Below are 26,041 nucleotides of genomic sequence, written 5' to 3' on the forward strand. Positions count from 1 at the left end.
CTCAATGGCCGTACCAGCACCCCAAAACAGGACTTATTTCCTGACAGTGCCATTATAGGGTTCGGATAAAATAAGAGTGTAAAAGAAGGCGCAGCGGAGCGGGCCCTTTCCAGCTAGCATACTATTAACGGTAATTTTTTTTTGTAAAACAATTGGAAAACTCCCCCGAGTTCTCAAAACGCAAAGCCGAGACCCATCATTTGGGTTTATGTGGTTTAGACGTCCTAAACTCATGCAACAAATTTTCCGAACAAAATTTTTAATTGCCGTGGTGACCAACATTAGGGTCCTGTAAAGACTATCTAGGGCCTTAAAGCATAATCTCGTCAGCACGTCAGCTGTAAAAATTCAAAATTTCAAAGGGTTATCCCTACCCGTTCTCAAACGGAAGTTTTTGTACCAGTTGTTTGCGGTTCGATTCACTGTACGTCGCACAGAAGCTTGCATGTCCGTCAGTCGCGCCAAACGCACTAATGCTGTCGAAATGGCTAGGTATCAAGCCATGTAAAACCTTCCAATAAAGTGGTGGCGCCAAAACATAAATTGGACTTTACTTTTTGATATAAGAGAGGTATCTCGGGTTCCCATATGAAATGTTGGGAAAATTTATTATTTTTATTAAAGCTAACGTATTAAAAGAACCTTGAGATACAAATATGTCGGCTCAACCTGATTTTTCCTAATTGGCTCAATTAGATATTGTTTGATAACAATGAATAATATACTTGGTGGTTAGTGTCTCAATCAAATGCCAAGTAATTGCAATTTTTAATGCCTCACCTTAACACACACATGCTGATATATATTATTTACAAAGCTCAGGTGTCAATTGGAATTTCTCAAATTGAATTTCTTCAATAGACAAAATCTCGTTTCATAATGATATCACTTGGTCAGATACCCAAAAATTTTTTTCCATTTTACTCTACCAATTGGCAAGCGGAGGATTTTTAACTTTTTTCATTGGGTACCCCCTTATGAAAATTTAAAATGGGTTACATCAATAGATTTGTGAGCAAATCGCTTTTCATATTTGTGTCACTCGTTTTGATACTCAAATATATTGTAGCTTTTTTTCAGCAATAAGTGGCAAGTCGATGATTTTCAACTTTTTTCATAGGGTACCCCCTTATGAAATTTTCAAAATTTTTACATCGAGATTTTTTGTCGAATTTCAACCTGAAATGGATTTTTATGCATTCGTTATGCGTTTTTAATCGCAAATAATTTGGTCTCCCCGGCCAAAAATCGAAAATCGAGCAAATTTTCACAAATTACTAAAAAGGGTATCAAAATTTGAAAATTTTCCCTTCCTAACCCAAATGATATTCAAATTGCTGTTACTTCCTCAATTTTTCACATTTCTCAAAACGGGTTACATCAATGGATTTGTGAGCAAATCGCTTTTCATATTGGTGTCACTCGTTTTGATACTCAAACATATTGGAGCCTTTTTTCAGCAATAAGTGGCAAGTCGATGATTTTCAACTTTTTTCATAGGGTACCCCCTTATGAAATTTTCAAAATTTTTACATCGAGATTTTTTGTCGAATTTCCACCTGAAATGGATTTTTATGCATTCGTTATGCGTTTTTAATCGAAAATAATTTGGTCTCCCCGGCCAAAAATCGAAAATCGAGCAAATTTTCACAAATTACTAAAAAGGGTATCAAAATTTGAAAATTATCCCTTCCTAACCCAAATGAAATTCAAATTGCTGTAACTTCCTCAATTTTTCAAAATTCTAAAAATGGGTTACATCAATGGATTTGTGAGCAAATCGCTTTTTATATTGGTGTCACTCGTTTTGATACTCAAACATATTGAAGCCTTTTTCAGCAATAAGTGGCAAGTCGATGATTTTCAACTTTTTTCATAGGGTACCCCCTTATAAAATTTTCAAAATTTTTACATCGAGATTTTTTGTCGAATTTCAACCTGATATGGATTTCTATGCATTCGTTATGCGTTTTTAATCGAAAATAATTGGTCTCCCCGGCCAAAAATCGAATATCGAGCAAATTTTCACAAATTACTAAAAAGGGTATCAAAATTTGAAAATTTTCACTTCCTAACCCAAATGAAATTCAAATTGCTGTAACTTCCTCAATTTTTCAAATTTTTCAAAATGGGTGACATCAATGAATTTGTGAGCAAATCGCTTTTCATATTGGTGTCACTCGTTTTGATACTCAAACATATTGGAACCTTTTTTCAGCAATAAGTGGCAAGTCGATGATTTTCAACTTTTTTCATAGGGTACCCCCTTATGAAATTTTCAAAATTTTTACATCGAGATTTTTTTGTCGAATTTCAACCTGAAATGTATTTTTATGCATTCGTTATGCGTTTTTAATCGAAAATAATTTGGTCTCCCCGGCCAAAAATCGAAAATCGAGCAAATTTTCACAAATTACTAAAAAGGGTATCAAAATTTGAAAATTTTCCCTTCCTAACCCAAATGAAATTCAAATTGCTGTAACTTCCTCAATTTTTCAAAATGGGTGACATCAATGGATTTGTGAGCAAATCGCTTTTCATATTGGTGTCACTCGTTTTGATACTCAAACATATTGGACCCTTTTTTCAGCAATAAGTGGCAAGTCGATGATTTTCAACTTTTTTCATAGGGTACCCCCTTATGAAAATTTCAAAATTTTTACATCGAGTTTTTTTGTCGAATTTCAACCTGAAATGGATTTTTATGCATTCGTTATGCGTTTTTAATCGAAAATAATTTGGTCTCCTCGGCCAAAAATCGAAAATCGAGCAAATTTTCACAAATTACTAAAAAGGGTATCAAAATTTGAAAATTATCCCTTCCTAACCCAAATGAAATTCAAATTGCTGTAACTTCCTCAATTTTTCAAATTTCTAAAAATGGGTTACATCAATGGATTTGTGAGCAAATCGCTTTTTATATTGGTGTCACTCGTTTTGATACTCAAACATATTGAAGCCTTTTTTCAGCAATAAGTGGCAAGTCGATGATTTTCAACTTTTTTCATAGGGTACCCCCTTATGAAATTTTCAAAATTTTTACATCGAGATTTTTTTGTCGAATTTCAACCTGAAATGGATTTTTATACATTCGTTACGCGTTTTTAATCGAAAATAATTTGGTTTCCCCGGCCAAAAATCGAAAATCGAGCAAATTTTCACAAATTACTAAAAAGGGTATCAAAATTTGAAAATTATCCCTTCCTAACCCAAATGAAATTCAAATTGCTGTAACTTCCTCAATTTTTCAAAATTCTAAAAATGGGTTACATCAATGGATTTGTGAGCAAATCGCTTTTTATATTGGTGTCACTCGTTTTGATACTCAAACATATTGAAGCCTTTTTCAGCAATAAGTGGCAAGTCGATGATTTTCAACTTTTTTCATAGGGTACCCCCTTATGAAATTTTCAAAATTTTTACATCGAGATTTTTTGTCGAATTTCAACCTGATATGGATTTCTATGCATTCGTTATGCGTTTTTAATCGAAAATAATTGGTCTCCCCGGCCAAAAATCGAATATCGAGCAAATTTTCACAAATTACTAAAAAGGGTATCAAAATTTGAAAATTTTCACTTCCTAACCCAAATGAAATTCAAATTGCTGTAACTTCCTCAATTTTTCAAATTTTTCAAAATGGGTGACATCAATGAATTTGTGAGCAAATCGCTTTTCATATTGGTGTCACTCGTTTTGATACTCAAACATATTGGAACCTTTTTTCAGCAATAAGTGGCAAGTCGATGATTTTCAACTTTTTTCATAGGGTACCCTCTTATGAAATTTTCAAAATTTTTACATCGAGATTTTTTTGTCGAATTTCAACCTGAAATGTATTTTTATGCATTCGTTATGCGTTTTTAATCGAAAATAATTTGGTCTCCCCGGCCAAAAATCGAAAATCGAGCAAATTTTCACAAATTACTAAAAAGGGTATCAAAATTTGAAAATTTTCCCTTCCTAACCCAAATGAAATTCAAATTGCTGTAACTTCCTCAATTTTTCAAAATGGGTGACATCAATGGATTTGTGAGCAAATCGCTTTTCATATTGGTGTCACTCGTTTTGATACTCAAACATATTGGAGCCTTTTTTCAGCAATAAGTGGCAAGTCGATGATTTTCAACTTTTTTCATAGGGTACCCCCTTATGAAAATTTCAAAATTTTTACATCGAGTTTTTTTGTCGAATTTCAACCTGAAATGGATTTTTATGCATTCGTTATGCGTTTTTAATCGAAAATAATTTGGTCTCCTCGGCCAAAAATCGAAAATCGAGCAAATTTTCACAAATTACTAAAAAGGGTATCAAAATTTGAAAATTATCCCTTCCTAACCCAAATGAAATTCAAATTGCTGTAACTTCCTCAATTTTTCAAATTTCTAAAAATGGGTTACATCAATGGATTTGTGAGCAAATCGCTTTTTATATTGGTGTCACTCGTTTTGATACTCAAACATATTGAAGCCTTTTTTCAGCAATAAGTGGCAAGTCGATGATTTTCAACTTTTTTCATAGGGTACCCCCTTATGAAATTTTCAAAATTTTTACATCGAGATTTTTTTGTCGAATTTCAACCTGAAATGGATTTTTATACATTCGTTACGCGTTTTTAATCGAAAATAATTTGGTTTCCCCGGCCAAAAATCGAAAATCGAACAAATTTTCACAAATTACTAAAAAGGGTATCAAAATTTGAAAATTTTCCCTTCCTAACCTAAATGAAATTCAAATTGCTGTAACTTCCTCCATTTTTCGAGTTTCTCAAAATGGGTTACATCAATGGATTTGTGAGCAAATCGCTTTTCATATTGGTGTCACTCGTTTTGATACTCAAACATATTGTAGCTTTTTTTCAGCAATAAGTGGCAAGTCGATGATTTTCAACTTTTTTCATAGGGTACCCCCTTATGAAATTTTCAAAATTTTTACATCCAGATTTTTTGTCGAATTTCAACCTGAAATGGATTTTTATGCATTCGTTATGCGTTTTTAATCGAAAATAATTTGGTCTCCCCGGTCAAAAATCGAAAATCGAGCAAATTTTCACAAATTACTAAAAAGGGTATCAAAATTTGAAAATTTTCCCTTCCTAACCCAAATGAAATTCAAATTGCTGTAACTTCCTCAATTTTTCAAATTTCTCAAAATGAGTGACATCAATGGATTTGTGAGCAAATCGCTTTTCATATTGGTGTCACTCGTTTTGATACTCAAACATATTGGAGCCTTTTTTCAGCAATAAGTGGCAAGTCGATGATTTTCAACTTTTTTCATAGGGTACCCCCTTATGTAATTTTCAAAATTTTTTCATCGAGATTTTTTGTCGAATTTCAACTTGAAATGGATTTTTATGCATTCGTTATGCGTTTTTAATCGAAAATAATTTGGTCTCCCCGGCCAAAAATCGAAAAACGAGCAAATTTTCACAAATTACTAAAAAGGGTATCAAAATTTGAAAATTTTCCCTTCCTAACCCAAATGAAATTCAAATTGCTGTAACTTCCTCAATTTTTCGAGTTTCTTAAAATGGGTTACATCAATGGATTTGTGAGCAAATCGCTTTTTATATTGGTGTCACTCGTTTCGATACTCAAACATATTGAAGCCTTTTTTCAGCAATAAGTGGCAAGTCGATGATTTTCAACTTTTTTCATAGGGTACCCCCTTATGAAATTTTCAAAATTTTTACATCGAGATTTTTTGTCGAATTTCAACCTGAAATGGATTTTTATGCATTCGTTATGCGTTTTTAATCGAAAATAATTTGGTCTCCCCGGCCAAAAATCGAAAATCGAGTAAATTTTCACAAATTACTAAAAAGGGTATCAAAATTTGAAAATTATCCCTTCCTAACCCAAATGAAATTCAAATTGCTGTAACTTCCTCAATTTTTCAAATTTCTCAAAATGGGTTACATCAATGGATTTGTGAGCAAATCGCTTTTTATATTGGTGTCACTCGTTTTGATACTCAAACATATTGAAGCATTTTTTCAGCAATAAGTGGCAAGTCGATGATTTTCAACTTTTTTCATAGGGTACCCCCTTATGAAATTTTCAAAATTTTTACATCGAGATTTTTTGTCGAATTTTAACCTGAAATGGATTTTTATGCATTCGTTATGCGTTTTTAATCGAAAATAATTTGGTCTCCCCGGCCAAAAATCGAAAATCGAGTAAATTTTCACAAATTACTAAAAAGGGTATCAAAATTTGAAAATTTTCCCTTCCTAACCTAAATGAAATTCAAATTGCTGTAACTTCCTCAATTTTTCGAATTTCTCAAAATGGGTTACATCAATGGATTTGTGAGCAAATCGCTTTTTATATTGGTGTCATTCGTTTCGATACTCAAACATATTGAAGCCTTTTTTCAGCAATAAGTGGCAAGTCGATGATTTTCAACTTTTTTCATAGGGTACCCCCTTATAAAATTTTCAAAATTTTTACATCGAGATTTTTTGTCGAATTTCAACCTGAAATGGATTTTTATGCATTCGTTATGCGTTTTTAATCGAAAATAATTTGGTCTCCCCGGCCAAAAATCGAAAATCGAGTAAATTTTCACAAATTACTAAAAAGGGTATCAAAATTTGAAAATTTTCCCTTCCTAACCTAAATGAAATTCAAATTGCTGTAACTTCCTCAATTTTTCGAATTTCTCAAAATGGGTTACATCAATGGATTTGTGAGCAAATCGCTTTTCATATTGGTGTCACTCGTTTTGATACTCCAACATATTGTAGCTTTTTTTCAGTAATAAGTGGCAAGTCGATGATTTTCAACTTTTTTCATAGGGTACCCCCTTATGAAATTTTCAAAATTTTTACATCGAGATTTTTTGTCGAATTTCAACCTGAAATGGATTTTTATGCATTCGTTATGCGTTTTTAATCGAAAATAATTTGGTCTTCCCGGCCAAAAATCGAAAATCGAGCAAATTTTCATAAATTACTAAAAAGGGTATCAAAATTTTAAAATTTTCCCTTCCTCACCGAAATGAAATTCAAATTGCTGTAACTTCCTCAATTTTTCAAATTTCTCAAAATGGGTTACATCAATGGATTTGTGAGCAAATCGCTTTTCATATTGGTGTCACTCGTTTTGATACTCAAACATATTGTAGCTTTTTTTCCGCAATAAGTGGCAAGTCGATGATTTTCAACTTTTTTCATAGGGTACCCCCTTATGAAATTTTCAAAATTTTTACATCGAGTTTTTTTGTCGAATTTCAACCTGAAATGGTTTTTTATGCATTCGTTATGCGTTTTTAATCGAAAATAATTTGGTCTCCCCGGCCAAAAATCGAAAAACGAGCAAATTTTCACAAATTACTAAAAAGGGTATCAAAATTTGAAAATTTTCCCTTCCTAACCCAAATGAAATTCAAATTGCTGTAACTTCCTCAATTTTTCGAATATCTCAAAATGGGTGACATCAATGGATTTGTGAGCAAATCGCTTTTCATATTGGTGTCACTCGTTTTGATACTCAAACATATTGGACCCTTTTTTCAGCAATAAGTGGCAAGTCGATGATTTTCAACTTTTTTCATAGGGTACCCCCTTATGAAATTTTCAAAATTTTTACATCGAGATTTTTTGTCGAATTTCAACCTGAAATGGATTTTTTTGCATTCGTTATGCGTTTTTAATCGAAAATAATTTGGTCTCCCCGGCCAAAAATCGAAAATCGAGCAATTTTTCACAAATTACTAAAAAGGGTATCAAAATTTGAAAATTATCTCTTCCTAACCCAAATGAAATTCAAATTGCTGTAACTTCCTCAATTTTTCGAATTTATCAAAATGGGTTACATCAATGGATTTGTGAGCAAATCGCTTTTTATATTGGTGTCACTCGTTTTGATACTCAAACATATTGAAGCCTTTTTTCAGCAATAAGTGGCAAGTCGATGATTTTCAACTTTATTCATAGGGTACCCCCTTATGAAATTTTCAAAATTTTTACATCGAGATTTTTTGTCGAATTTCAACCTGAAATGGATTTTTATGCATTCGTTATGCGTTTTTAATCGAAAATAATTTGGTCTCCCCGGCCAAAAATCGAAAATCGAGCAAATTTTCACAAATTACTAAAAAGGGTATCAAAATTTGAAAATTATCCCTTCCTAACCCAAATGAAATTCAAATTGCTGTAACTTCCTCAATTTTTCAAATTTCTCAAAATGGGTTACATCAATGGATTTGTGAGCAAATCGCTTTTTATATTGGTGTCACTCGTTTTGATACTCAAACATATTGAAGCCTTTTTTCAGCAATAAGTGGCAAGTCGATGATTTTCAACTTTTTTATGAAATTTTCAAAATTTTTACATCGAGATTTTTTGTCGAATTTCAACCTGAAATGGATTTTTATGCATTCATTATGCGTTTTTAATCGAAAATAATTTGGTCTCCCCGGCCAAAAATCGAAAATCGAGCAAATTTTCACAAATTACTAAAAAGGGTATCAAAATTTGAAAATTTTCCCTTCCTAACCCAAATGAAATTCAAATTGCTGTAACTTCCTCAATTTTTCAAATTTCTCAAAATGGGTTACATCAATGGATTTGTGAGCAAATCGCTTTTCATATTGGTGTCACTCGTTTTGATACTCAAACATATTGTAGCTTTTTTTCAGCAATAAGTGGCAAGTCGATGATTTTCAACTTTTTTCATAGGGTACCCCCTTATGAAATTTTCAAAATTTTTACATCGAGTTTTTTTGTCGAATTTTAACCTGAAATGGATTTTTATACATTCGTTACGCGTTTTTAATCGAAAATAATTTGGTCTCCCCGGCCAAAAATCGAAAATCGAGCAAATTTTCACAAATTACTAAAAAGGGTATCAAAATTTGAAAATTTTGCCTTCCTCACCCAAACGAAATTCAAATTGCTGTAACTTCCTCAATTTTTCGAATTTCTCAAAATGGGTTACATCAATGGATTTGTGAGCAAATCGCTTTTCATATTGGTGTCACTCGTTTTGATACTCCAACATATTGTAGCTTTTTTTCAGTAATAAGTGGCAAGTCGATGATTTTCAACTTTTTTCATAGGGTACCCCCTTATGAAATTTTCAAAATTTTTACATCGAGATTTTTTGTCGAATTTCAACCTGAAATGGATTTTTATGCATTCGTTATGCGTTTTTAATCGAAAATAATTTGGTCTCCCCGGCCAAAAATCGAAAATCGAGCAAATTTTCACAAATTACTAAAAAGGGTATCAAAATTTGAAAATTTTGCCTTCCTCACCCAAACGAAATTCAAATTGCTGTAACTTCCTCAATTTTTCGAATTTCTCAAAATGGGTTACATCAATGGATTTGTGAGCAAATCGCTTTTCATATTGGTGTCACTCGTTTTGATACTCCAACATATTGTAGCTTTTTTTCAGTAATAAGTGGCAAGTCGATGATTTTCAACTTTTTTCATAGGGTACCCCCTTATGAAACTTTCAAAATTTTTACATCGAGATTTTTTGTCGAATTTCAACCTGAAATGGATTTTTATGCATTCGTAATGAGTTTTTAATCGAAAATAATTTGGTCTCCCCGGCCAAAAATCGAAAATCGAGCAAATTTTCACAAATTACTAAAAAGGGTATCAAAATTTGAAAATTATCCCTTCCTAACCCAAATGAAATTCAAATTGCTGTAACTTCCTCAATTTCTCAAATTTCTCAAAATGGGTTACATCAATGGATTTGTGAGCAAATCGCTTTTCATATTGGTGTCACTCGTTTTGATACTCCAACATATTGTAGCTTTTTTTCAGTAATAAGTGGCAAGTCGATGATTTTCAACTTTTTTCATAGGGTACCCCCTTATGAAATTTTCAAAATTTTTACATCGAGATTTTTTGTCGAATTTCAACCTGAAATGGATTTTTATGCATTCGTTATGCGTTTTTAATCGAAAATAATTTGATCTCCCCGGCCAAAAATCGAAAATCGAGCAAATTTTCACAAATTACTAAAAAGGGTATCAAAATTTGAAAATTATCCCTTCCTAACCCAAATGAAATTCAAATTGCTGTAACTTCCTCAATTTTTCAAATTTCTCAAAATGGGTTACATCAATGGATTTGTGAGCAAATCGCTTTTTATATTGGTGTCACTCGTTTTGATACTCAAACATATTGAAGCATTTTTTCAGCAATAAGTGGCAAGTCGATGATTTTCAACTTTTTTCATAGGGTACCCCCTTATGAAATTTTTAAAATTTTTACATCGAGATTTTTTGTCGAATTTTAACCTGAAATGGATTTTTATGCATTCGTTATGCGTTTTTAATCGAAAATAATTTGGTCTCCCCGGCCAAAAATCGAAAATCGAGTAAATTTTCACAAATTACTAAAAAGGGTATCAAAATTTGAAAATTTTCCCTTCCTAACCCAAATGAAATTCAAATTGCTGTAACTTCCTCAATTTTTCGAATTTCTCAAAATGGGTTACATCAATGGATTTGTGAGCAAATCGCTTTTTATATTGGTGTCACTCGTTTCGATACTCAAACATATTGAAGCCTTTTTTCAGCAATAAGTGACAAGTCGATGATTTTCAACTTTTTTCATAGGGTACCCCCTTATAAAATTTTCAAAATTTTTACATCGAGATTTTTTGTCGAATTTCAACCTGAAATGGATTTTTATGCATTCGTTATGAGTTTTTAATCGAAAATAATTTGGTCTCCCCGGCCAAAAATCGAAAATCGAGCAAATTTTCACAAATTACTAAAAAGGGTATCAAAATTTGAAAATTTTGCCGTCCTCACCCAAACGAAATTCAAATTGCTGTAACTTCCTCAATTTTTCGAATTTCTCAAAATGGGTTACATCAATGGATTTGTGAGCAAATCGCTTTTCATATTGGTGTCACTCGTTTTGATACTCCAACATATTGTAGCTTTTTTTCAGTAATAAGTGGCAAGTCGATGATTTTCAACTTTTTTCATAGGGTACCCCCTTATGAAATTTTCAAAATTTTTACATTGAGATTTTTTGTCGAATTTCAACCTGAAATGGATTTTTATGCATTCGTAATGAGTTTTTAATCGAAAATAATTTGGTCTCCCCGGCCAAAAATCGAAAATCGAGCAAATTTTCACAAATTACTAAAAAGGGTATCAAAATTTGAAAATTATCCCTTCCTAACCCAAATGAAATTCAAATTGCTGTAACTTCCTCAATTTCTCAAATTTCTCAAAATGGGTTACATCAATGGATTTGTGAGCAAATCGCTTTTCATATTGGTGTCACTCGTTTTGATACTCCAACATATTGTAGCTTTTTTTCAGTAATAAGTGGCAAGTCGATGATTTTCAATTTTTTTCATAGGGTACCCCCTTATGAAATTTTCAAAATTTTTACATCGAGATTTTTTGTCGAATTTCAACCTGAAATGGATTTTTATGCATTCGTTATGCGTTTTTAATCGAAAATAATTTGGTCTTCCCGGCCAAAAATCGAAAATCGAGCAAATTTTCATAAATTACTAAAAAGGGTATCAAAATTTGAAAATTTTGCCTTCCTCACCCAAACGAAATTCAAATTGCTGTAACTTCCTCAATTTTTCGAGTTTCTTAAAATGGGTTACATCAATGGATTTGTGAGCAAATCGCTTTTTATATTGGTGTCACTCGTTTCGATACTCAAACATATTGAAGCCTTTTTTCAGCAATAAGTGGCAAGTCGATGATTTTCAACTTTTTTCATAGGGTACCCCCTTATGAAATTTTCAAAATTTTTACATCGAGATTTTTTGTCGAATTTCAACCTGAAATGGATTTTTATGCATTCGTTATGCGTTTTTAATCGAAAATAATTTGGTCTCCCCGGCCAAAAATCGAAAATCGAGTAAATTTTCACAAATTACTAAAAAGGGTATCAAAATTTGAAAATTATCCCTTCCTAACCCAAATGAAATTCAAATTGCTGTAACTTCCTCAATTTTTCAAATTTCTCAAAATGGGTTACATCAATGGATTTGTGAGCAAATCGCTTTTTATATTGGTGTCACTCGTTTTGATACTCAAACATATTGAAGCATTTTTTCAGCAATAAGTGGCAAGTCGATGATTTTCAACTTTTTTCATAGGGTACCCCCTTATGAAATTTTCAAAATTTTTACATCGAGATTTTTTGTCGAATTTTAACCTGAAATGGATTTTTATGCATTCGTTATGCGTTTTTAATCGAAAATAATTTGGTCTCCCCGGCCAAAAATCGAAAATCGAGTAAATTTTCACAAATTACTAAAAAGGGTATCAAAATTTGAAAATTTTCCCTTCCTAACCCAAATGAAATTCAAATTGCTGTAACTTCCTCAATTTTTCGAATTTCTCAAAATGGGTTACATCAATGGATTTGTGAGCAAATCGCTTTTTATATTGGTGTCACTCGTTTCGATACTCAAACATATTGAAGCCTTTTTTCAGCAATAAGTGGCAAGTCGATGATTTTCAACTTTTTTCATAGGGTACCCCCTTATAAAATTTTCAAAATTTTTACATCGAGATTTTTTGTCGAATTTCAACCTGAAATGGATTTTTATGCATTCGTTATGAGTTTTTAATCGAAAATAATTTGGTCTCCCCGGCCAAAAATCGAAAATCGAGCAAATTTTCACAAATTACTAAAAAGGGTATCAAAATTTGAAAATTTTGCCTTCCTCACCCAAACGAAATTCAAATTGCTGTAACTTCCTCAATTTTTCGAATTTCTCAAAATGGGTTACATCAATGGATTTGTGAGCAAATCGCTTTTCATATTGGTGTCACTCGTTTTGATACTCCAACATATTGTAGCTTTTTTTCAGTAATAAGTGGCAAGTCGATGATTTTCAACTTTTTTCATAGGGTACCCCCTTATGAAATTTTCAAAATTTTTACATCGAGATTTTTTGTCGAATTTCAACCTGAAATGGATTTTTATGCATTCGTTATGCGTTTTTAATCGAAAATAATTTGGTCTTCCCGGCCAAAAATCGAAAATCGAGCAAATTTTCATAAATTACTAAAAAGGGTATCAAAATTTGAAAATTTTGCCTTCCTCACCCAAACGAAATTCAAATTGCTGTAACGTCCTCAATTTTTCGAATTTCTCAAAATGGGTTACATCAATGGATTTGTGAGCAAATCGCTTTTCATATTGGTGTCACTCGTTTTGATACTCAAACATATTGTAGCTTTTTTTCAGCAATAAGTGGCAAGTCGATGATTTTCAACTTTTTTCATAGGGTACCCCCTAATGAAATTTTCAAAATTTTTACATCGAGATTTTTTTGTCGAATTTCAACCTGAAATGGATTTTTATGCATTCGTTATGCGTTTTTAATCGAAAATAATTTGGTCTCCCCGGTCAAAAATCGAAAATCGAGCAAATTTTCATAAATTACTAAAAATCGTATCAAAATTTGAAAATTTTCCCTTCCTCACCGAAATGAAATTCAAATTGCTGTAACTTCCTCAATTTTTCAAATTTCTCAAAATGGGTTACATCAATGGATTTGTGAGCAAATCGCTTTTCATATTGGTGTCACTCGTTTTGATACTCAAACATATTGTAGCTTTTTTTCCGCAATAAGTGGCAAGTCGATGATTTTCAACTTTTTTCATAGGGTACCCCCTTATGAAATTTTCAAAATTTTTACATCGAGTTTTTTTTGTCGAATTTCAACCTGAAATGGATTTTTATGCATTCGTTATGCGTTTTTAATCGAAAATAATTTGGTCTCTCCGGCCAAAAATCGAAAATCGAGCAATTTTTCACAAATTACTAAAAAGGGTATCAAAATTTGAAAATTATCTCTTCCTAACCCAAATGAAATTCAAATTGCTGTAACTTCCTCAATTTTTCGAATTTATCAAAATGGGTTACATCAATGGATTTGTGAGCAAATCGCTTTTTATATTGGTGTCACTCGTTTTGATACTCCAACATATTGTAGCTTTTTTTCAGTAATAAGTGGCAAGTCGATGATTTTCAACTTTTTTCATAGGGTACCCCCTTATGAAATTTTCAAAATTTTTACATCGAGATTTTTTGTCGAATTTCAACCTGAAATGGATTTTTATGCATTCGTTATGCGTTTTTAATCGAAAATAATTTGGTCTCCCCGGCCAAAAATCGAAAATCGAGTAAATTTTCACAAATTACTAAAAAGGGTATCAAAATTTGAAAATTATCCCTTCCTAACCCAAATGAAATTCAAATTGCTGTAACTTCCTCAATTTTTCAAATTTCTCAAAATGGGTTACATCAATGGATTTGTGAGCAAATCGCTTTTTATATTGGTGTCACTCGTTTTGATACTCAAACATATTGAAGCATTTTTTCAGCAATAAGTGGCAAGTCGATGATTTTCAACTTTTTTCATAGGGTACCCCCTTATGAAATTTTTAAAATTTTTACATCGAGATTTTTTGTCGAATTTTAACCTGAAATGGATTTTTATGCATTCGTTATGCGTTTTTAATCGAAAATAATTTGGTCTCCCCGGCCAAAAATCGAAAATCGAGTAAATTTTCACAAATTACTAAAAAGGGTATCAAAATTTGAAAATTTTCCCTTCCTAACCCAAATGAAATTCAAATTGCTGTAACTTCCTCAATTTTTCGAATTTCTCAAAATGGGTTACATCAATGGATTTGTGAGCAAATCGCTTTTTATATTGGTGTCACTCGTTTCGATACTCAAACATATTGAAGCCTTTTTTCAGCAATAAGTGGCAAGTCGATGATTTTCAACTTTTTTCATAGGGTACCCCCTTATAAAATTTTCAAAATTTTTACATCGAGATTTTTTGTCGAATTTCAACCTGAAATGGATTTTTATGCATTCGTTATGAGTTTTTAATCGAAAATAATTTGGTCTCCCCGGCCAAAAATCGAAAATCGAGCAAATTTTCACAAATTACTAAAAAGGGTATCAAAATTTGAAAATTTTGCCGTCCTCACCCAAACGAAATTCAAATTGCTGTAACTTCCTCAATTTTTCGAATTTCTCAAAATGGGTTACATCAATGGATTTGTGAGCAAATCGCTTTTCATATTGGTGTCACTCGTTTTGATACTCCAACATATTGTAGCTTTTTTTCAGTAATAAGTGGCAAGTCGATGATTTTCAACTTTTTTCATAGGGTACCCCCTTATGAAATTTTCAAAATTTTTACATCGAGATTTTTTGTCGAATTTCAACCTGAAATGGATTTTTATGCATTCGTAATGAGTTTTTAATCGAAAATAATTTGGTCTCCCCGGCCAAAAATCGAAAATCGAGCAAATTTTCACAAATTACTAAAAAGGGTATCAAAATTTGAAAATTATCCCTTCCTAACCCAAATGAAATTCAAATTGCTGTAACTTCCTCAATTTCTCAAATTTCTCAAAATGGGTTACATCAATGGATTTGTGAGCAAATCGCTTTTCATATTGGTGTCACTCGTTTTGATACTCCAACATATTGTAGCTTTTTTTCAGTAATAAGTGGCAAGTCGATGATTTTCAACTTTTTTCATAGGGTACCCCCTTATGAAATTTTCAAAATTTTTACATCGAGATTTTTTGTCGAATTTCAACCTGAAATGGATTTTTATGCATTCGTTATGCGTTTTTAATCGAAAATAATTTGGTCTTCCCGGCCAAAAATCGAAAATCGAGCAAATTTTCATAAATTACTAAAAAGGGTATCAAAATTTGAAAATTTTGCCTTCCTCACCCAAACGAAATTCAAATTGCTGTAACTTCCTCAATTTTTCGAGTTTCTTAAAATGGGTTACATCAATGGATTTGTGAGCAAATCGCTTTTTATATTGGTGTCACTCGTTTCGATACTCAAACATATTGAAGCCTTTTTTCAGCAATAAGTGGCAAGTCGATGATTTTCAACTTTTTTCATAGGGTACCCCCTTATGAAATTTTCAAAATTTTTACATCGAGATTTTTTGTCGAATTTCAACCTGAAATGGATTTTTATGCATTCGTTATGCGTTTTTAATCGAAAATAATTTGGTCTCCCCGGCCAAAAATCGAAAATCGAGTAAATTTTCACAAATTACTAAAAAGGGTATCAAAATTTGAAAATTATCCCTTCCTAACCCAAATGAAATTCAAATTGCTGTAACTTCCTCAATTTTTCAAATTTCTCAAAATGGGTTACATCAATGGATTTGTGAGCAAATCGCTTTTTATATTGGTGTCACTCGTTTTGATACTCAAACATATTGAAGCATTTTTTCAGCAATAAGTGGCAAGTCGATGATTTTCAACTTTTTTCATAGGGTACCCCCTTATGAAATTTTCAAAATTTTTACATCGAGATTTTTTGTCGAATTTTAACCTGAAATGGATTTTTATGCATTCGTTATGCGTTTTTAATCGAAAATAATTTGGTCTCCCCGGCCAAAAATCGAAAATCGAGTAAATTTTCACAAATTACTAAAAAGGGTATCAAAATTTGAAAATTTTCCCTTCCTAACCCAAATGAAATTCAAATTGCTGTAACTTCCTCAATTTTTCGAATTTCTCAAAATGGGTTACATCAATGGATTTGTGAGCAAATCGCTTTTTATATTGGTGTCACTCGTTTCGATACTCAAACATATTGAAGCCTTTTTTCAGCAATAAGTGGCAAGTCGATGATTTTCAACTTTTTTCATAGGGTACCCCCTTATAAAATTTTCAAAATTTTTACATCGAGATTTTTTGTCGAATTTCAACCTGAAATGGATTTTTATGCATTCGTTATGAGTTTTTAATCGAAAATAATTTGGTCTCCCCGGCCAAAAATCGAAAATCGAGCAAATTTTCACAAATTACTAAAAAGGGTATCAAAATTTGAAAATTTTGCCTTCCTCACCCAAACGAAATTCAAATTGCTGTAACTTCCTCAATTTTTCGAATTTCTCAAAATGGGTTACATCAATGGATTTGTGAGCAAATCGCTTTTCATATTGGTGTCACTCGTTTTGATACTCCAACATATTGTAGCTTTTTTTCAGTAATAAGTGGCAAGTCGATGATTTTCAACTTTTTTCATAGGGTACCCCCTTATGAAATTTTCAAAATTTTTACATCGAGATTTTTTGTCGAATTTCAACCTGAAATGGATTTTTATGCATTCGTTATGCGTTTTTAATCGAAAATAATTTGGTCTTCCCGGCCAAAAATCGAAAATCGAGCAAATTTTCATAAATTACTAAAAAGGGTATCAAAATTTGAAAATTTTGCCTTCCTCACCCAAACGAAATTCAAATTGCTGTAACGTCCTCAATTTTTCGAATTTCTCAAAATGGGTTACATCAATGGATTTGTGAGCAAATCGCTTTTCATATTGGTGTCACTCGTTTTGATACTCAAACATATTGTAGCTTTTTTTCAGCAATAAGTGGCAAGTCGATGATTTTCAACTTTTTTCATAGGGTACCCCCTAATGAAATTTTCAAAATTTTTACATCGAGATTTTTTTGTCGAATTTCAACCTGAAATGGATTTTTATGCATTCGTTATGCGTTTTTAATCGAAAATAATTTGGTCTCCCCGGTCAAAAATCGAAAATCGAGCAAATTTTCATAAATTACTAAAAATCGTATCAAAATTTGAAAATTTTCCCTTCCTCACCGAAATGAAATTCAAATTGCTGTAACTTCCTCAATTTTTCAAATTTCTCAAAATGGGTTACATCAATGGATTTGTGAGCAAATCGCTTTTCATATTGGTGTCACTCGTTTTGATACTCAAACATATTGTAGCTTTTTTTCCGCAATAAGTGGCAAGTCGATGATTTTCAACTTTTTTCATAGGGTACCCCCTTATGAAATTTTCAAAATTTTTACATCGAGTTTTTTTTGTCGAATTTCAACCTGAAATGGATTTTTATGCATTCGTTATGCGTTTTTAATCGAAAATAATTTGGTCTCCCCGGCCAAAAATCGAAAAACGAGCAAATTTTCACAAATTACTAAAAAGGGTATCAAAATTTGAAAATTTTCCCTTCCTAACCCAAATGAAATTCAAATTGCTGTAACTTCCTCAATTTTTCGAATATCTCAAAATGGGTGACATCAATGGATTTGTGAGCAAATCGCTTTTCATATTGGTGTCACTCGTTTTGATACTCAAACATATTGGACCCTTTTTTCAGCAATAAGTGGCAAGTCGATGATTTTCAACTTTTTTCATAGGGTACCCCCTTATGAAATTTTCAAAATTTTTACATCGAGATTTTTTGTCGAATTTCAACCTGAAATGGATTTTTATGCATTCGTTATGCGTTTTTAATCGAAAATAATTTGGTCTCTCCGGCCAAAAATCGAAAATCGAGCAATTTTTCACAAATTACTAAAAAGGGTATCAAAATTTGAAAATTATCTCTTCCTAACCCAAATGAAATTCAAATTGCTGTAACTTCCTCAATTTTTCGAATTTATCAAAATGGGTTACATCAATGGATTTGTGAGCAAATCGCTTTTTATATTGGTGTCACTCGTTTTGATACTCCAACATATTGTAGCTTTTTTTCAGTAATAAGTGGCAAGTCGATGATTTTCAACTTTTTTCATAGGGTACCCCCTTATGAAATTTTCAAAATTTTTACATCGAGATTTTTTGTCGAATTTCAACCTGAAATGGATTTTTATGCATTCGTTATGCGTTTTTAATCGAAAATAATTTGGTCTCCCCGGCCAAAAATCGAAAATCGAGTAAATTTTCACAAATTACTAAAAAGGGTATCAAAATTTGAAAATTATCCCTTCCTAACCCAAATGAAATTCAAATTGCTGTAACTTCCTCAATTTTTCAAATTTCTCAAAATGGGTTACATCAATGGATTTGTGAGCAAATCGCTTTTTATATTGGTGTCACTCGTTTTGATACTCAAACATATTGAAGCATTTTTTCAGCAATAAGTGGCAAGTCGATGATTTTCAACTTTTTTCATAGGGTACCCCCTTATGAAATTTTTAAAATTTTTACATCGAGATTTTTTGTCGAATTTTAACCTGAAATGGATTTTTATGCATTCGTTATGCGTTTTTAATCGAAAATAATTTGGTCTCCCCGGCCAAAAATCGAAAATCGAGTAAATTTTCACAAATTACTAAAAAGGGTATCAAAATTTGAAAATTTTCCCTTCCTAACCCAAATGAAATTCAAATTGCTGTAACTTCCTCAATTTTTGGAATTTCTCAAAATGGGTTACATCAATGGATTTGTGAGCAAATCGCTTTTTATATTGGTGTCACTCGTTTCGATACTCAAACATATTGAAGCCTTTTTTCAGCAATAAGTGGCAAGTCGATGATTTTCAACTTTTTTCATAGGGTACCCCCTTATAAAATTTTCAAAATTTTTACATCGAGATTTTTTGTCGAATTTCAACCTGAAATGGATTTTTATGCATTCGTTATGAGTTTTTAATCGAAAATAATTTGGTCTCCCCGGCCAAAAATCGAAAATCGAGCAAATTTTCACAAATTACTAAAAAGGGTATCAAAATTTGAAAATTTTGCCGTCCTCACCCAAACGAAATTCAAATTGCTGTAACTTCCTCAATTTTTCGAATTTCTCAAAATGGGTTACATCAATGGATTTGTGAGCAAATCGCTTTTCATATTGGTGTCACTCGTTTTGATACTCAAACATATTGTAGCTTTTTTTCAGTAATAAGTGGCAAGTCGATGATTTTCAACTTTTTTCATAGGGTACCCCCTTATGAAATTTTCAAAATTTTTACATCGAGATTTTTTTGTCGAATTTCAACCTGAAATGGATTTTTATGCATTCGTAATGAGTTTTTAATCGAAAATAATTTGGTCTCCCCGGCCAAAAATCGAAAATCGAGCAAATTTTCACAAATTACTAAAAAGGGTATCAAAATTTGAAAATTATCCCTTCCTAACCCAAATGAAATTCAAATTGCTGTAACTTCCTCAATTTCTCAAATTTCTCAAAATGGGTTACATCAATGGATTTGTGAGCAAATCGCTTTTCATATTGGTGTCACTCGTTTTGATACTCCAACATATTGTAGCTTTTTTTCAGTAATAAGTGGCAAGTCGATGATTTTCAACTTTTTTCATAGGGTACCCCCTTATGAAATTTTCAAAATTTTTACATCGAGATTTTTTGTCGAATTTCAACCTGAAATGGATTTTTATGCATTCGTTATGCGTTTTTAATCGAAAATAATTTGGTCTTCCCGGCCAAAAATCGAAAATCGAGCAAATTTTCATAAATTACTAAAAAGGGTATCAAAATTTGAAAATTTTGCCTTCCTCACCCAAACGAAATTCAAATTGCTGTAACTTCCTCAATTTTTCGAGTTTCTTAAAATGGGTTACATCAATGGATTTGTGAGCAAATCGCTTTTTATATTGGTGTCACTCGTTTCGATACTCAAACATATTGAAGCCTTTTTTCAGCAATAAGTGGCAAGTCGATGATTTTCAACTTTTTTCATAGGGTACCCCCTTATGAAATTTTCAAAATTTTTACATCGAGATTTTTTGTCGAATTTCAACCTGAAATGGATTTTTATGCATTCGTTATGCGTTTTTAATCGAAAATAATTTGGTCTCCCCGGCCAAAAATCGAAAATCGAGTAAATTTTCACAAATTACTAAAAAGGGTATCAAAATTTGAAAATTATCCCTTCCTAACCCAAATGAAATTCAAATTGCTGTAACTTCCTCAATTTTTCAAATTTCTCAAAATGGGTTACATCAATGGATTTGTGAGCAAATCGCTTTTTATATTGGTGTCACTCGTTTTGATACTCAAACATATTGAAGCATTTTTTCAGCAATAAGTGGCAAGTCGATGATTTTCAACTTTTTTCATAGGGTACCCCCTTATGAAATTTTCAAAATTTTTACATCGAGATTTTTTGTCGAATTTTAACCTGAAATGGATTTTTATGCATTCGTTATGCGTTTTTAATCGAAAATAATTTGGTCTCCCCGGCCAAAAATCGAAAATTGAGTAAATTTTCACAAATTACTAAAAAGGGTATCAAAATTTGAAAATTTTCCCTTCCTAACCCAAATGAAATTCAAATTGCTGTAACTTCCTCAATTTTTCGAATTTCTCAAAATGGGTTACATCAATGGATTTGTGAGCAAATCGCTTTTTATATTGGTGTCACTCGTTTCGATACTCAAACATATTGAAGCCTTTTTTCAGCAATAAGTGGCAAGTCGATGATTTTCAACTTTTTTCATAGGGTACCCCCTTATAAAATTTTCAAAATTTTTACATCGAGATTTTTTGTCGAATTTCAACCTGAAATGGATTTTTATGCATTCGTTATGAGTTTTTAATCGAAAATAATTTGGTCTCCCCGGCCAAAAATCGAAAATCGAGCAAATTTTCACAAATTACTAAAAAGGGTATCAAAATTTGAAAATTTTGCCTTCCTCACCCAAACGAAATTCAAATTGCTGTAACTTCCTCAATTTTTCGAATTTCTCAAAATGGGTTACATCAATGGATTTGTGAGCAAATCGCTTTTCATATTGGTGTCACTCGTTTTGATACTCCAACATATTGTAGCTTTTTTTCAGTAATAAGTGGCAAGTCGATGATTTTCAACTTTTTTCATAGGGTACCCCCTTATGAAATTTTCAAAATTTTTACATCGAGATTTTTTGTCGAATTTCAACCTGAAATGGATTTTTATGCATTCGTTATGCGTTTTTAATCGAAAATAATTTGGTCTTCCCGGCCAAAAATCGAAAATCGAGCAAATTTTCATAAATTACTAAAAAGGGTATCAAAATTTGAAAATTTTGCCTTCCTCACCCAAACGAAATTCAAATTGCTGTAACGTCCTCAATTTTTCGAATTTCTCAAAATGGGTTACATCAATGGATTTGTGAGCAAATCGCTTTTCATATTGGTGTCACTCGTTTTGATACTCAAACATATTGTAGCTTTTTTTCAGCAATAAGTGGCAAGTCGATGATTTTCAACTTTTTTCATAGGGTACCCCCTAATGAAATTTTCAAAATTTTTACATCGAGATTTTTTTGTCGAATTTCAACCTGAAATGGATTTTTATGCATTCGTTATGCGTTTTTAATCGAAAATAATTTGGTCTCCCCGGTCAAAAATCGAAAATCGAGCAAATTTTCATAAATTACTAAAAATCGTATCAAAATTTGAAAATTTTCCCTTCCTCACCGAAATGAAATTCAAATTGCTGTAACTTCCTCAATTTTTCAAATTTCTCAAAATGGGTTACATCAATGGATTTGTGAGCAAATCGCTTTTCATATTGGTGTCACTCGTTTTGATACTCAAACATATTGTAGCTTTTTTTCCGCAATAAGTGGCAAGTCGATGATTTTCAACTTTTTTCATAGGGTACCCCCTTATGAAATTTTCAAAATTTTTACATCGAGATTTTTTGTCGAATTTCAACCTGAAATGGATTTTTATGCATTCGTTATGCGTTTTTAATCGAAAATAATTTGGTCTCTCCGGCCAAAAATCGAAAATCGAGCAATTTTTCACAAATTACTAAAAAGGGTATCAAAATTTGAAAATTATCTCTTCCTAACCCAAATGAAATTCAAATTGCTGTAACTTCCTCAATTTTTCGAATTTATCAAAATGGGTTACATCAATGGATTTGTGAGCAAATCGCTTTTTATATTGGTGTCACTCGTTTTGATACTCAAACATATTGAAGCCTTTTTTCAGCAATAAGTGGCAAGTCGATGATTTTCAACTTTTTTCATAGGGTACCCCCTTATGAAATTTTCAAAATTTTTACATCGAGATTTTTTGTCGAATTTCAACCTGAAATGGATTTTTATGCATTCGTTATGCGTTTTTAATCGAAAATAATTTGGTCTCCCCGGCCAAAAATCGAAAAACGAGCAAATTGTCATAAATTTCTAAAAAGGGTATCAAAATTTGAAAATTATCTCTTCCTAACCCAAATGAAATTCAAATTGCTGTAACTTCCTCAATTTTTCGAATATCTCAAAATGGGTGACATCAATGGATTTGTGAGCAAATCGCTTTTCATATTGGTGTCACTCGTTTTGATACTCAAACATATTGAAGCCTTTTTTCAGCAATAAGTGGCAAGTCGATGATTTTCAACTTTTTTCATAGGGTACCCCCTTATGAAATTTTCAAAATTTTTACATCGAGATTTTTTGTCGAATTTCAACCTGAAATGGATTTTTATGCATTCGTTATGCGTTTTTAATCGAAAATAATTTGGTCTCCCCGGCCAAAAATCGAAAATCGAGCAAATTTTCACAAATTACTAAAAAGGGTATCAAAATTTGAAAATTTTCCCTTCCTAACCCAAATGAAATTCAAATTGCTGTAACTTCCTCAATTTTTCGAGTTTCTCAAAATGGGTTACATCAATGGATTTGTGAGCAAATCGCTTTTTATATTGGTGTCACTCGTTTCGATACTCAAACATATTGAAGCCTTTTTTCAGCAATAAGTGGCAAGTCGATGATTTTCAACTTTTTTCATAGGGTACCCCCTTATGAAATTTTCAAAATTTTTACATCGAGATTTTTTGTCGAATTTCAACCTGAAATGGATTTTTATGCATTCGTTATGCGTTTTTAATTGAAAATAATTTGGTCTCCCCGGCCAAAAATCGAAAAACGAGCAAATTTTCACAAATTACTAAAAAGGGTATCAAAATTTGAAAATTTTCCCTTCCTCACCCAAACGAAATTCAAATTGCTGTAACTTCCTCAATTTTTCAAATTTCTCAAAATGGGTTACATCAATGGATTTGTGAGCAAATCGCTTTTCATAATGGTGTCACTCGTTTTGATACTCAAACATATTGTAGCTTTTTTTCAGCAACAAGTGGCAAGTCGATGATTTTCAACTTTTTTCATAGGGTACCCCCTTATGAAATTTTCAAAATTTTTACATCGAGATTTTTTTGTCGAATTTCAACCTGAAATGGATTTTTATGCATTCGTTATGCGTTTTTAATCGAAAATAATTTGGTCTCCCCGGCCAAAAATCGAAAATCGAGCAAATTTTCATAAATTACTAAAAAGGGTATCAAAATTTGAAAATTATCTCTTCCTAACCCAAATGAAATTCAAATTGCTGTAACTTCCTCAATTTTTCAAATTTCTCAAAATGGGTTACATCAATGGATTTGTGAGCAAATCGCTTTTCATATTGGTGTCACTCGTTTTGATACTCAAACATATTGTAGCTTTTGTTCAGCAATAAGTGGCAAGTCGATGATTTTCAACTTTTTTCATAGGGTACCCCCTTATGAAATTTTCAAAATTTTTACATCGAGATTTTTTGTCGAATTTCAACCTGAAATGGATTTTTATGCATTCGTTATGCGTTTTTAATTGAAAATAATTTGGTCTCCCCGGCCAAAAATCGAAAATCGAGCAAATTTTCATAAATTACTAAAAATCGTATCAAAATTTGAAAATTTTCCCTTCCTCACCCAAACGAAATTCAAATTGCTGTAACTTCCTCAATTTTTCGAATTTCTCAAAATGGGTTACATCAATGGATTTGTGAGCAAATCGCTTTTCATAATGGTGTCACTCGTTTTGATACTCAAACATATTGTAGCTTTTTTTCAGCAACAAGTGGCAAGTCGATGATTTTCAACTTTTTTCATAGGGTACCCCCTTATGAAATTTTCAAAATTTTTACATCGAGATTTTTTGTCGAATTTCAACCTGAAATGGATTTTTATGCATTCGTTATGCGTTTTTAATTGAAAATAATTTGGTCTCCCCGGCCAAAAATCGAAAATCGAGCAAATTTTCATAAATTACTAAAAATCGTATCAAAATTTGAAAATTTTCCCTTCCTCACCCAAACGAAATTCAAATTGCTGTAACTTCCTCAATTTTTCAAATTTCTCAAAATGGGTTACATCAATGGATTTGTGAGCAAATCGCTTTTCATAATGGTGTCACTCGTTTTGATACTCAAACATATTGTAGCTTTTTTTCAGCAACAAGTGGCAAGTCGATGATTTTCAACTTTTTTCATAGGGTACCCCCTTATGAAATTTTCAAAATTTTTTTGTCGAATTTCAACCTGAAATGGATTTTTATGCATTCGTTATGCGTTTTTAATCGAAAATAATTTGGTCTCCCCGGCCAAAAATCGAAAAACGAGCAAATTTTCACAAATTACTAAAAAGGGTATCAAAATTTGAAAATTTTCCCTTCCTAACCCAAATGAAATTCAAATTGCTGTAACTTCCTCAATTTTTCGAATTTCTCAAAATGGGTGACATCAATGGATTTGTGAGCAAATCGCTTTTCATAATGGTGTCACTCGTTTTGATACTCAAACATATTGTAGCTTTTTTTCAGCAACAAGTGGCAAGTCGATGATTTTCAACTTTTTTCATAGGGTACCCCCTTATGAAATTTTCAAAATTTTTACATCGAGATTTTTTGTCGAATTTCAACCTGAAATGGATTTTTATGCATTCGTTATGCGTTTTTAATTGAAAATAATTTGGTCTCCCCGGCCAAAAATCGAAAATCGAGCAAATTTTCATAAATTACTAAAAATCGTATCAAAATTTGAAAATTTTCCCTTCCTCACCCAAACGAAATTCAAATTGCTGTAACTTCCTCAATTTTTCAAATTTCTCAAAATGGGTTACATCAATGGATTTGTGAGCAAATCGCTTTTCATAATGGTGTCACTCGTTTTGATACTCAAACATATTGTAGCTTTTTTTCAGCAACAAGTGGCAAGTCGATGATTTTCAACTTTTTTCATAGGGTACCCCCTTATGAAATTTTCAAAATTTTTTTGTCGAATTTCAACCTGAAATGGATTTTTATGCATTCGTTATGCGTTTTTAATCGAAAATAATTTGGTCTCCCCGGCCAAAAATCGAAAAACGAGCAAATTTTCACAAATTACTAAAAAGGGTATCAAAATTTGAAAATTTTCCCTTCCTAACCCAAATGAAATTCAAATTGCTGTAACTTCCTCAATTTTTCGAATTTCTCAAAATGGGTGACATCAATGGATTTGTG

The 26,041-nt window shown here is 31.8% G+C and overlaps 1 protein-coding gene across 1 annotated transcript in view; it reads left to right on the forward strand.

Moving 5' to 3' along the window:
* The window catches only part of LOC106092214 (dynein axonemal light chain 1), a 170,125-nt gene that overhangs the window by 64,699 nt on the left and 79,385 nt on the right, over nt 1-26,041 (forward strand). The gene's annotated exons all lie outside the window — the stretch shown is intronic.

Source organism: Stomoxys calcitrans, chromosome 5, assembly GCF_963082655.1.
Source record: "Stomoxys calcitrans chromosome 5, idStoCalc2.1, whole genome shotgun sequence".
Classification (NCBI taxonomy): Eukaryota; Metazoa; Arthropoda; class Insecta; order Diptera; family Muscidae; genus Stomoxys; species Stomoxys calcitrans.